Source organism: Vanessa tameamea, chromosome 16 (assembly GCF_037043105.1).
Source record: "Vanessa tameamea isolate UH-Manoa-2023 chromosome 16, ilVanTame1 primary haplotype, whole genome shotgun sequence".
Lineage (NCBI taxonomy): Eukaryota > Metazoa > Arthropoda > Insecta > Lepidoptera > Nymphalidae > Vanessa > Vanessa tameamea.
In genome coordinates this window covers 4,846,335-4,861,666 of record NC_087324.1, presented here as the reverse complement: position 1 = coordinate 4,861,666, position 15,332 = coordinate 4,846,335, and the positions used below count along the sequence as shown (strand labels likewise).

At 30.2% G+C, this 15,332-nt stretch overlaps 2 non-coding genes across 2 annotated transcripts; both read right to left on the bottom strand.

The window, feature by feature from the left end:
• Positions 1-387: 387 nt before the first annotated feature.
• On the bottom strand, positions 388-460 carry Trnar-acg (transfer RNA arginine (anticodon ACG)). Its single transcript has one exon. It is a non-coding gene; the product is annotated as a tRNA-Arg (tRNA).
• Positions 461-6,684: 6,224 nt separating this feature from the next.
• Positions 6,685-6,766, bottom strand: Trnas-aga (transfer RNA serine (anticodon AGA)). The gene has a single exon. It is a non-coding gene; the product is annotated as a tRNA-Ser (tRNA).
• Between the last annotated feature and the right edge of the window lie 8,566 nt (positions 6,767-15,332).

Sequence of the window (15,332 nt, the reverse complement as noted above, 5' to 3'; positions counted from 1 at the left end):
ATGTGCAATATCTTATCGCGTAGAAGATATATTTGGTTCAACTTGTGTATTTTGACACTTAACAAATCGTGAGATTAAAGATAGCGAAAATTTATTATAGGCGATGAAATGTTTGTGTTGTTTACAAGTGTTTGTACTTAGAGATTTTAAAGGATTTTTTTCCTTAAAAATAGTATGGTTGTTTTTGTTGTTTTCGTATAAAAGTAAGTATTATAAATGTTGAGATTGAATTTTGACTAACTTATGTAATAACATATACTTAAAATGTTTACTCTTAAATATTGCACCATTAAGAATATAGTATAAATAAATTTGATTAAAAATCTAAAATAAGAAATTTGTATCAAAATATAATCTAAATGAAAAAAAAAACAAAATAGAATTATGCGACCCTGCCAGGATTCGAACCTGGAATCTTCTGATCCGTAGTCAGACGCGTTATCCGTTGCGCCACAGGGCCGATATTTATAATGGTGAAAAACTAAACCAGTAGCTTAGTTTTTGTTATTGTTAAAAATATAACAATAAAGTATGAATTATTCATACATAAATGATATGTGTGTGGAGGACTATTATTCCAAAAAAAAAACAATAATTATATGAACACGTTATATAATTGTGGATTGGTTATGTTTAAGTAAATAACTAAATACATACTTGATTATAATTATTATTATTAAATGAATTAACATGAGCATTCTAGTTGTCGTGTGCAAGTCGCGTGTGCTTGTTAGTGCACATTATTCCCGCACGCGGCGCCACTGGTCCAATGGCGTTGATTTACGACGAAAAATATTATTTTTATTTTTTGCTTGTTAGGATCAAATATGTAAACTTTAGTTAATTTAAACTTGTTATCTCTTTTTTAGTTTATAGAAAAATCGCATAATAAAATTATATGAATATTTAAGTTAATAATTTTTCACAAAAGACAAAAACTAAAAATTGTATTAAAAATATTTTCAAATTGTATTGTATTGTATAAAATACAATACAATACACGTATATGTATACGTGTATTGTATTTCGTAATCAAATTTAATGAACGTTAAAACACGGGCTCCGTTTTACTAACGTTTTATTTTTGTGAACGCTTTTATATTTTCGTGTCAAACTATTTCTCATACTATAAAACATATCAGGCAGACCATTATATACTGTAAATTTCCGTGACAAGGTTTTTCGAATCATCAACCTGTCGACGGCTTCTCTATCTAACATGTCCACTCTCGCCACTTGCCTCATAAAAAGTACATTTTTATGACTCTCTATTATAAATATAGGATACTAATAAAATAATACAAATTTTAATACTACTATAATTTCTATTAATAAAAATATTTTTTTATGTTACTTTCATCTCTTGAAAGTATAATAATATACTTGTGCGTTATTTTAACAGGTAGTTCAAAGTTGTCACGTAATAATTTATGATTCAAGTTTTTATTATAATAACATTGAAATAATAAGACTTAATAAATGGGGAAAATTTTCTGCCAAAGAAAATGGTAATTTATTTCATTATAGGTCATAAACTTTATTAGTGCTAACACTACTCATATATTTCTAAATATTAAACCTCACGGTCACTTGATACACAATATCACTTATTATTTTCATCATCTTAGAATGTGATTACTTACTATCAGGTGGTCCATTTGTTTGGCTACGTCTAAGGCCATAAGGTGAAAATATCAGCCAACATCAAACATATTTAAACAGATTCAAATACAAGGATACATAGTATGCTTGTATTCATCGTTGTACATTTGTTTGATTCCTGTAGATATTGTAAGTTTTGTAATAAGCTTTTTCCTCTTCCAATTACTAACAATTAAGTACTTAAAGAACTCTCAGTCACCCATTAATTTTTGTTAACACTAACACTGAAAGTGTGAACGAAAAGGTAGCAATTAAGTGGTGATTGATATATTTGTGTGTTTTTGTTACCTAGAACCTCTGTACCTGAGCCGAAAACGTCGATAAATTGAATAAAAAATGTTTTTTCCCTTCCATGGAGATTCAACAACAAAAACTACATTACTCGAAATCAAATACTCTTTACATCAAAATAATCACTGATTTTGCAAGCCATCCGTACATATTTTACATCTATAACTCTATAAAATATACTTGTCTCTCTACCGTAAACTAAATGTACGTTTTTTAGAAAACAATGTGAGAGATTTATACATCTTTTCATTACCTCTGTAACCAAAATGTTTTAACTCAAGATTACTTAGAAATAATTTTAATATTGTAAATATAGATAGATAGATTACTCTAATATTGTGCACCGCATACATAGAAAAATAATACTGAAGTACTTATTATAATAGAGACTTTTGACCTTATCGTTTAGTACTGATTTTTTAGTTATTTGAAAAGCTAGGTCCAATAATTATAACACTTTTTAAACACAAAATATTTCACTTCTTATAGTAAGCAATAACAAGTTGAATAAAACTTTGTATCTTATTACATCGATAAATATTTTAGAATGTTTCAGAACGGATGACGTCATTCATTTCAACCAACACCAAGGTGTGAACTGTGAAACGTGTGGGATGACGGCCGTGTGAACTGCAAACACGGAGCTGTAAAGAGGGCTAACTAAACTGAGTTCTCTTATTTTATTGAATGATTTTACTTATTCGATATAATTTTTTGGGAAATCAATCGTATACATTGATTACCTTGGGTATAGGTAGGTGTTGACGAAAGAAAATTCTGAATAATTGCTTTGCCAATTGAAATCAATTTATCGTCGAAATTTAATCTCATCGAATTAAATCAAATAAATAAATGTTTTTGTTTCTTCCACCATTAAATACTTTTAAAATTAAAATGCTTTATAATTTATAAATGCGAATGTAATTCTGTCTATTACCTTTCACGCTTAAACCGATTAAGATGAAACTGAATGGAGATACACATTTTCATCTAAATCGGTTGCTTTTTTTAATTCACCCCTCGAGGGGTAAAATGGGGGTGTTGTTTTCTGTGCTATAGTTAAAGTTTTATAAATTTCGTACAGATAAAGCCGCTGGTTCAGATAGTAATACATACAATAAGCATATGTATAATATTTGTAGTTGTCTGCGAGATTTTTCAAGACTGCTCTAAGATAAACTATCGTATTGGTTTTCCTTCGTACAATTGGAAAATGAAACGGCGTTTAAAAACCTTAGCTTTTATTCTCATTTTATAAAATGTTTGCCACATTTTCCTTGAAACCTTAGGTATTCATCTTTTTACGAATATTACCATCATCATGATACAATGAATACTATTATCAACAAAAATAGTTTTAATTATTTTTTATTTATGGTGTACATGTATTTTTTATTTTTCTCTTAAACGGCCAACATTATTAAAAGGTAGAACCGATATATACCTCAGATCAGCACTTTATTAAAAACTATAATGCAAATACAAATTTTATGATAATATTTCTTTGAGATAATAATATTCATGTACTTCATATTTTTCTAATATACTTCTTAAATTAATTATATGTAATGAGTTGATCGTGAAGGCAAGTCATACATTCATTAGCAAATAGTAGTACCAACGTCTTAGTTGGTAACAAGCGTGGGTGTCACATATCCGGCGCCAGACAGACGGTACTTCAGGAAACATGAGAGCTTGTAAGAAATTTGCAGACATTGACAGTTGTGTGCGAATATGCAATAATTCTTTACATTCCGAATGAAATATTGTATAATATGCAATAAGTCAATATGTAAGTACTAAAGTTTGTAAACGAATAAATTCTGTCCGAGTTTGTTTTGGTCTGACGAAACGCCAATCCCATTTGACGGTGTTGACGCCATTTTATTATTTATTATTATTTATTATTATTAACAGAAGAATAACTATTTTTTATGGTGAATGTAATTCAATGAAAACCAAATCGATGTATATATATTTATATAGCAACATAGGATTGGAGGTGATATCGATAATTTGATTTCTGATTTTCCCTGTTTCGACTCAGCTATACTGAGCTGGTTCCTTTTGCCATCTATGCTAATATTATAGAAGCGAAAGTAACCCTGTTCGTTACCTCTTCATACTTAAACCACTGAACCGATTTAGATGAAATCTGGTACGTAAATAGTTAGCTACTACAACTGTCTACTTATTTTAATTCACCCCTCGAGAGGGTCAAATTCGGTTGGCGATTTGCTAGTTATAGGTAAAGTTTTATAAATTTCGCGCTGGTTAAGCCATAGGTTTAGCTAGCATAGCAATAAAAGTAAAATTAAAATTGATATGATTTGTTTAGTTTTGTAGTTGGGGCAATAAAAACTTTTCTTTACATGATAACAATGAACATCCTCTATTAATATATATATATTGTATACGAACCGTCACATTAAGTAACTCACATTACTTAATTAGACAGTCCGGTACAATCGTACACAGTGGCCAGTTGTTGGAACTAATCGACGCGACTGGTGTCCGATTGTCTCATCGTCCCTAATGCATGCACATGGCATTGCATCAACTTTTCCGCCCTTTCAATGTTATGAATATTAAACCAGTATAACCTGAACCGTTCATTTATCTACTCTAAATATTGCAGTTAGAGGCCTTTTAGTAATGGCTAACTGTAGGTAGCAGACTGTATAACGCCATATGGAGTATTAGCGAGACACTTGGGACGTACTGTAGTAAGGATTGGTCGGAATGGGAACAACTGTCAACTTTTGCACACAAACCTTGTTTTAGTTCTTTTTACTATTTACATATTATAGTTTAATATTTATATATAGCTTGTTTGTTCCGTAGTGCTTACGTAGTCAATTTTTTCGCTGCTTTCCGAAACGGTGGTAGTATTTAAATAGGTATTGTCGATTCAAAAACGCTTTATTGCGAATTTTACTTGAATAAATTAATTTATACCTTTACCTACCTACCCCTACCATTCTATATCTGTTTCTTTCCTCTACCCTAAGGTTGCCTGGAAGAGATCGCTGTTTAGCGATACGGCCGCCTCTTGTGCATCTTTCTTAAATGTGATTCAACTTTATGTTTACTGGTGTATAATAAAGAGTATTTTGATTTGATTTGATTTGTAAATTGTAGTTGAAGAATAATTTTGTAAAATATTGTACATTTGCATTTTCCAAAAAATTGTATCTACATTTGAAAAACGTATTTTATTTTCTTATCTCTAATGATATTTTCTTAATTTCTAAGTTTTCATTTATAATGTCAACATGAAGTTATAAACAAAATTAGTTGGTAATACCATCTTAAGCCCTTAAAAGAACGCATCCATCTCGAACAACGTCCCTTCTAATTTCTGTCTTCATACATTCATATCAGCGACTTAATCAAAACGTGCACTTGTCTGGCCCTCCGGGGGAGGGGCCGAATATATTCATTTCGTCCGCAATATTTGTACATTAGAGGTCTCGCCTCGCTACGCTCCCCGTCCCCAACTTGACTCTATAGCCTCACTCATCAGGGGACATTCGCATTTACTATGATTTCACGAATGCAATTAAATCGAGTAAAAATAATTTACTTGTTAGTAAATAATGTATACAAATATTACTTTGTTTGTTTTGTATGTTTATGTTTTTATTATTACTTTGTTTAATATTTCTATGAAACCTTCATTTTTTTAACAAAGGTATAAAGGTAAGGTGTGTTTTCTGATAGTATAACGGTTTTAAAATAATGAATATGGTTTTAAGAACCTACCTTTTTATAGATTACTCGCAAGAATATTGTGTAGAGTTCTCTATGAGTATTTGTGAGAATCTTAGTTAGTTTATTGGTAGGGCCTACAGAGAGAAGGGAGAGACGAAGCAAAGTAATGAAACCTTAAATCCCTGGTACGGACTCGTAATCCCATGACGAAAAGTTATTTTGCACAGGGGTGGCAGTTGGCCGGAGCTAATGTGGTTTAGTATTTCATTTCAGTTGCAAATTGTGTTTTTATTCGCGTTACGTTGTTTTTTCGGTGTAATCCCATTACGAATGTATTTATAGAAGTTAATGGAGAGATAAGAAACTTGTTTGTTTAATGTAGCTCGGCGGTCTCGCGAATGTATATTCCAAGTTTGAACTCGACGATCCCCGCTTTTATTCCGTTTAGTCTGTGTCGCAACCCTGGTAGAAGCATGCAATGCCGTGGGCGACGCACGTGCAGGCTTAATGAGAGCCTGGTTGGCTGGAACGGCCATCTTCCGACCGATCAATGAGTGGGAAGCTTGTTAGTTTTGTTGTTCTGAGTTATGTTCGTGTAATGCTGTTCGTGCAACTATTTTAATATCAAGGTAGACATGAGAAAGACATTTTGCTTGTAATTTTGTTACACCGCGTTGTTACCTTATATCAAGTGGCTTGTTATATGATCGCTCGTTATTCACGTTATTAATCATTATTTGTGTGCCATTGTTTTCGTATAGATTTATTAACATATTGATAACAAAAGCAAATCGATATATACAATTTATTATTTTTATAAGTAGGTATATGTACTAATTAACCATTAACATTACCATTAAGCATTAGTAACAAAACAGTATTTATTGAATAAAAATCTGCCAAAATTTATTTTTTTATTTCCTCTTGATATCTCTGGTGGTATATTAAGTTAAGAAATTAATTTATTGTTTAAGTAAAAAATTATAAAAATAAGTTAAGAATTTATTATAAAATTGTCGCAGTCGGTAGGATTCGAACCTACGCTCCCAGAGGGAATCTGATTTCTAGTCAGACGCCTTAACCGCTCGGCCACGACTGCTGATAACTGGACTGTAAAATTATGAAAGTATATATATAAAATATTAATATAAAGACACAAGCTTAGAGTTATATTGCGAGACACATAATAAATAAATATATCCTCAATTCCCGCTACACGTAAGACGTAAGTGGTCACTGCTCGTGTTAGTAATAAGATGAATCACAGCTTTGTTTTGTATCTAGACGATTTTTGAATTTTATTCAAACATATATATGGTACAAGTTTATTATGTTTTTGTTACGGTTAAATTTTTGTTTATTGAAACCTTGAAAGTTTGTGCGAAAGAAATCGCCTTTTTGTTTTATTTTATTTTACATTTGTGATTTACACTGTAGAAATTTATTATTAAATATTGTACTATTTTATTCGTATAAGCTTAGATATTGTGTTTGTACTTGAGTATTAAATTACTTCGTTCCTCGTTTGGGCGTTGTTGCTTTTGAACTTTAAAACGTAGACTATGTTGTTGACTCTTGAAATTCTATATGAAAATTAGTCAACGTTATTTAGCTTGGATTATAGACTAAATGATAAAAATTATAACATAGATCAATCATCTGATGATCTAAATAGCATGAAATGAATAATAATAATCACCAATAAGTACCTGATTATTAGTTTTCTTTTTCGTTTAATTCTATTCAACAGATTTAAATAAGAACAACTTAAAATTTGTTGAATATATTGAGTCTATGTCCATTCTGAAACGATAAAAAATATACTGTAATGTTTCATTTCAAACGGAATGGCACTTTGTGCGTGAATCTAGAAAAAGAAAATACATTGATTATATATATATTAAAATAATAAAACTAACTATGTTTTTCATGATTATTTAAGGGTATTTTTTGTCAACAAAATAACAAGATACTCTGGCCTTTGGATTTAGATCATATTTTACTTTATCTATTATATAAATTTTAATGACTTCCGTGTAACTAATTAACTACAAATCATTAAAACATACGTAAAACAAAAAGGCCCTACGAATGAATATGATTATTCATAGGAACACTTATACGTTTTTAGTTTAAAAAGTTACGAATTTTAATTATGAAAATACTTCATATTTCTATCGTTCAAAGAAATAAAATAAAATTACAATTTGCGCATACATATCAGTTTGTTAAAAAATCTGCACGGTGTTATAAACCTGCATGGGGTTCGGTTAAATTATTTAATACATTAATGACTGTTTTAAAAAGTTATAATATATATGTACAAGTATATGTTTATATAATTTTAGGCCAAGTTATCATATACATTTTACGAAAACGTGCGTAGCATATATGTTCGATATAGTGATAAAGATTATTTAGGCTCACCTTTAACTCTACATTGACTTAGATAAAATGAATACCCATGTTGTCCGGGTATAAGCTACCACCATGCAGTTTCTATATAAAGCATTCTATAATTTTTCATCCTTATAGCTTAATAATTGTGGTTGTGACTTTTAAGTTAAATATTCAATAAAAATAAGTCACGATAAATTTGTGTACATATAAGATATTCATTCATAAGATATACATTTTTGCATTTTTATAGTAAGTTAGCTCAAATTCTACAACTAAAATTGGCCCCAGACCATCAAATTCCTTAATGGTCAATAGCACGGGCGTAAAATTTTGTACACAGAACATAGAAGATTTATTCCAGTGATTTGAAATGATTTCAAAAAGATGTTCACAGTAAAGCAGTTTTTTAAAAATAAAATAAGACTTTGTAGCATCATTTTCAAAGTATGTAATTCGGGATATTATATCTATTAGAACTGCGTTACGAGTCATGGTAATCAAGAGTTTTTATAAAAAAGGTTTTACTAAGCCAGTTTATGACATTTGTGACTTTTAAACCACCAATTGTCATTTTCTTGATGTTAATACTTTGTACGGATTTCATTAAAATAGATTGTACGTATTCATCTCATTACCGTCTACACTAAGTTAGTGTCATGTCAAATTGCCCACTCACCGTACACTTTGATTAGTGTTCACGCCGCTTGTAAATAAACGCACTCAGTTACAATGTACTCATTGATTAACTGAAATCGTTTTAGTTAATGAACTTGTTGAATATTATAGCTACCTCTTCATGTCAATAAATTACGTCTACGTAATATTATTAAGGTCGATAATACCCGGCTTTATGTATAATATTTAAAAAAATTATGTCTTGATTATTTTGGTATGAATAGGCGTATGTGTGTTTGTATATATTTGAATACATTTCTGTATTAGTACATTTAATTATTATTTACACACCCGCAAACTTTGCATCATACTACCTAATTTAGAGAATTTTTTAGCTCGAAACCTGAATTATTAAAAAATAATAATGAGTAACTTGAAGACAAAAAATATGCCAGTTAAATATATTTAACATAAGATTAAACACTTAAATGTAAATTAAAAATATATACCCAAAGGGTGAGTGAGCCAGTGTAATAACATGTACGAGGAAATAACGAGTAAGTACCAATGGTTGAAAGTGTAAAGTCCAGTGATGTTATGATGAAATGACAATAAACAGCTTAGCGAACTATCTTACAACCATCATTATCTATTGTTGCTACAACTAGTGCTGTAAATTCTTCCGGATCATATTGTCAAATTGCAAAGTAAAAAAGGTTATTACTTAATATGGTACGAGTATGACAATCCAATGTGTTAAACATTAAACAAATTTCTTGGTCCTTGATATCTCGCGTAAGGACACGGATACACCAGCTAGATATAAAAGGATGTCAGTTATGTGGTTGTTAACCATGTCATGCAACATGCACTAAGGCCAGTTAAGTAAAAATAGAACATATGCGCCATAGATAACATTGGTTATTTGGTACACAATGCACGAGGTGACTGGGGCGTCACTTCCGCTGCACACAGACTGGAGATACGGTAACATAAATGTGATATATGTATGTGTATTCATTGTTAATACTTTTTTAAAACAAGTAGCTATAATGTTATGTAATGTTTCTTTTTTTTTTATAGGAAAATTGTCAAGGTCGAATTTTAATTGTAACGCTTTTGTTTTATAAACAATGGAATAAATAAATGAAGTAATGCATTTTGGAACGATGGAAGAGTAATATGTAACTAAGAACGAAGCCATAGGAAACATTTGGCGCGATGCGTTTGTAGTCGTTTGATATCAAGCGTATGGTAACTATTTCCTGGGAATCTTCTTATATCCTGTAATCACACACACTTAGATCATTGGTAACATCCCGGTGTGTTCAATAAATTCAATTAGGGATCTTTTTGTGTATTTTGGTAGTAAGTTAGTATTTCACACTCATATGCAATATATAACAATGTAACCTTACAACCATGTAACCTTAGTAGTCTAACGGAATGAAATGGTTATTGCTGAATTGCTTATGGAGCGCAGAAAAGGCGAGAAGTTATTTTCTAAAATTCACCTCCTACGGGACTAAATGGTTGATGAATGTTTGTAAAGAAAATCGTTATATCTAATATTATAAAAAAAATAATTTGTATTTAGGCTCATGTTAATGAGTTAAACACAGCCGTCAATTTTTTTTAAAATATTTTACCGTACGTGAGAAAACTTAGGTGGAAAGTTTGTATGTAATTTCACCTTTTTTCAATGATTTTAAATTAACGAAATCAGTGATTAGGCATCTGTTTATAAAGGCAGTCGTTTTAGCGCTTTAAAAATATATGAAAATGAGGTTAAATAGAGGATAAGAGTTTCTAGGAAAATAATCATTTTTAAAATTCCAAACATGGACTATGGTCTCTAACACTTAAGAAAATCTGTGGTTGTGTGTTAATGTTTCCGCCTACCTTACCCTATCCTGATCACACAGGTATATTATGGTATTTGTATCTAGGATTCATTTTATGACAACTACATAAAAAAAATAAGAATTTCTTTAATCCTTAATAAACCTTCTTGCTCCATTTATTTGTAGTAATACTGATAGTATTTGTAAAATAAGTACAAATTATTGACTCTGGGCATTCTCCGTTTATAGAGTTATCTGAAGACATATCCAACAGCCCATACAATATCTTAAACTAGTTGGAAAAATAAATTATACACAAATTAGTTGAGCTACTCTGTGAAGACGACCTCATAACTCGTCGCCGAACACGGTCGTGAAATGTTCACGATCAACTCAACATTTCACGAAATGAGTACAAGAATAATACTGCAGAAAAAGTTCAGATTATCTTCGTTATTCCATAATCCACTGTTCTTCTGGAACGTAGATTTCCGCGCCCCGTCACCACACAGTATATAGTATGTGTTATTTTTATGATAATGATTTTATTTTAAATTACGTTTATTAATAAAGAATATTTCAAAAACAGTTTCGCCGATACTCACGCCATTACTTCACGAATTAAAGGCGATAATGTCATATCGAATCAAAGTCCTAAGTAGTTTTGTCTTTATTTTTCCTACCATTACTATATACTATACAAAGGGTAGGTACTAGTAAGGTTTATTTTTACTAACATAATTTTTTTATTAAGTTCCATATTCATAGTTCGACAAATTACCTATTTCCTTATTAATTTATTTTTATTTCTTTAAAAAACACTTTTTGATAAGAAATAATAAATATATTTAAATGAAGTACAAGATAATAATACCCTATTTAAAGTTTTGTGTATGTGTGTATTTTACGATGTTGCTTTCGACATAGTAACTGCATCACGATTTCTGCTTTTGATAATATCGCAATCTTTAATGGTTTATGAAATTAATACTAGGCTATGAATATAAATCAAGACTTTGTTTGAACAAAGTAATCTTTGTTTGCATATCTCTGTATTTAGATATGTCCATGTGAATGTTCATTTTAAAAATGTAGTATATAAATATAGCAAATTACTGTACAAATTATGACCAAATAATATCGAGGTACGACGGTAAAAATGTTAAAATATAGCAGTTTATTCCCGTTAAAAGGGAATTCCGATTCACTGGATTATTCCGAAATATTTAATTTACTAGTATTGTTCATAAAAAAAATGTTTATGGTAAGCGACAAAGAACATAACATACGAAAGCCTACGTTCAAATCATAAACCAATGCATACAACCAGTAAGGATTTTAGGAAACATCCTTCAGCTCTAAAAAATGTTTTAGCTATACCCGTCGCCAAGTTATCCATGTTGGCATAAACATAAAGGCGAACTATTCATTTCGGTAGAACAAATAAATGTAACATGATACATGATGTATGGATAAAACCGAGACAAATTATAAAATAATTTGGTATTACCAAATGTTTTGAATAATCGGCAATCATCGTCGAAAATGATAATCAATTAAAGAATATATAGACTAATAAGAAGCAACTGTAGAACAATCCTTATAAAATAATTATAAGGATTCTTTTACACTTCCTTTGACGACACTTTATTTGTTTCATCTTTTTTTACTACGTTCCTTATAATATTATGGAAGCAGTATTAATTTATTCGTAGATAATATGTATTCAAGTAAAACATGCCACATCGTTTTTTTTTGTAAATCGATTGGCAGACAAGTTGTTGTACATAATATTACCTTTGTAATAATGCAGCTCGCCGTGAACCACAATAATGTTCGGCTCGCTTAACTGTAAACACGAACAATACATTACACGTACGATGCAGTTGTTATTACGATCTGAGCTTACATAACATTATGTAATCCGATAGAAAGCCTTAAAACTTGAGAAGGTCGATGAAATTAAGACATTTGTTTGTTGATTTTGATTGATTGATTTGATTGATGTATCGGATGTAACCGAAAATAGCTATGACTTTTATAATATTTAACAAAAGGAACATCTTTTAGATAAGAAAAGCAAACATGTCACAGCAACTACACGCATTTTTGCATTTTTGTTCTTAATTTGGATGTATTTTTATGTAATTTACCTCAGATCTCACCGATACCGCATTTATAAATCGATTTGGCAAATTGTTTCTTAATTTGAGAGAATATGGGTTCCATTTGGTTCCATTTAAATTTCGAGCAAAAATATCACTTCTAAAGTGAAAAAAACGGGGCTAATTTATTATTATTAAAATATATTTATCAGAGTACTGTTTCAAGTCGTTTTTTTGTTCAAATTTATTTTTTCGAAGTCCAAGTCAAGAGCTTAAATAATCGATTTTAAATACATTAAACATTACATTTTTAAACCATATAATCCTTAATGAAACAATCTGACAAACAAAACCAAACACTACAAACGAAATAAGATTTGTTACGAACAAGTATTAAATTATATTATCACTTTTAGTAAAGAGCATAAATGTCCTCTGTGCTTAAGAATGACCATGGATTTCGATATAATTAATAATGAAGACGGATTGAGTATATGAGCACATGAAAAATTAGTGTTGCTTATCCAGATATAAACTCGTAATCTTCAATTAAGAATCGTGTGTAGTATCTACAAGAGCATCTCCGCTTCATGTACTATGACTATGTAAATACAAAGTGAATACCTAAATGTTGTCATATGTCAATGATTTACAAACTTTAACGTAACCCTACTTTGTGATGTTATAAAAAATTTTGTAAATATAAAATTCGTAATATAGTAATGAAGTTAGTTCAACATAAGCATAACATGGACTTGTTATTGTATAGTAAATACTTGGGGCAGGCGGAGACCCGAGGGAAATATGCTCGTATTGCGCTGCGTTGGTGCCCTTTACACTCTTTGAATATTTAAAAAGTCTGTAACATTTCACTCCGCCGACCTCTTGCTTGAATATAATATTAGTTCTGACTCCTAACTGAGCATTTCTTATAGTTATTGAATATTAAACGCTAATATCCGAGGGTGTGTATCGAATATTCATGGGTAATAAAATGAACAAAATATTTCAATGACTTTTATGTTGTTCCAAGAAATGTTTTAAAAGATTTTCTTACAATTTATGCATGTTTCTGTTTGAACTTGACATTTGCTCATTTAAATACTTTAGGATGTTAGATGTGAACAAAAATAAATGTAAAATTGACTCACAAGAGTCAAATCAAGTTTTGCTATTATCATTATTTTGAACGTAATAAATAATTTAGTAGAAAGATACAAAGTTCACGTTTAAGCCATTAAGGTATGAATAATGAAGACGAGTAGAGTTTCGTGAAAGGTTAACAAGTTCGATACGCCCGAGTGAAATCAATATTCAACTCGCTTAATGTTTTTGCTGCACGCCTTTATTCTGTTTTACTTATAAATGTAATTGTGAATAACTAGAAGTATGAAATAACGACTTGACCATATAAAGTTTTAAAACACTGTATATAAAATCATATTATAACGTAAACGGACCCGATATTAAAATTCAAAAATATAATTACTAAATTAATACAAGAATTAAATTATTATTTTTTACAATTTTTCTATTTTGTAGGTATAATTTTATTTGAAATTATTTTGATTAATTTGCTGATATATTAATGAAAGATAAGTCAATTATCGGTAAAGATTACCAAAGTAAACGTGTATTTGTACAACAGTTTAAGTTTATCAGCAGTAATCATTTACTGGGGCTAATGTTTTATTTGCGTAGTGAGTTTAAGTATGACAGGCAGTGCATTTGGTGCGTGTTTAGTGCGTCCACCTGGTAGCTAGCAGACACCATTATCTTCACGATCTTAAGCTTAAATTTAATAAATAGATTATAATTATATACATTTTAAATCATTTCTTAAAACGAAGTCTTTTATTAACTGACATGTACTACGAATTTTGTAGACTCAATTTAAATAATAAATAGATAATAGGCAATGTGATTTTTTAAAAGTAATGATTGAATAAAACATTTTATTTAAATTAAATATATATTTTTTTGTCAATCACCATTGTATGCAGTATGTATTCGACTAGAGAAACTTTACTTTGCAATACAGACAAACAAATATAAACGCGTCTAGAATATGATGTACTAGTCCATAAATATCTCATCGCCGAGAGAAAAACAATTCTGTCTAAGATAAATACTCGTAACTTAATATTTCATGCTGTGGTAGTCATAGCTATATTCTTTGAACATTTCTACGCAGTCACGCTTTCAACAAAGACACGGTGATTCTTGAAACATTTTAAACATTCTCTAAATACTAGTATTGATGTTATTATAAATCCCGTTATATGGACAGAAAATTAAGATAGCCGCTAAGGTATTGACAAGTAGTTTTCGCGGAATAGGTTTTCTCATAGCTTTGTACCTATAGGTACAATGTACATATATTTTCGAGTAACAACTACTTTGTTATGGGTAATACAGCCGCGTTTCTCAGTTACACCTTTTGTTGCAATCAGTTGCGGTAATCAATGTAACATAACTCACAACAAAATCTGAAGCATTGAGAACGCGTTATTGCTTACAGAATAAGGGCTATTTTATAAATTTACATTGCTGTAAGTAATTGCGGACATGCTTAGCGACATGAAACGTCGTCGTGTTGTCTTGTTTACACAGCTCCTTGCAATGTTCGCGTTTCGCTTTGTAGAGAAAATGAACGACTACCATGTGGCTGTCAACGCCAATACATTTTATATACGAATAA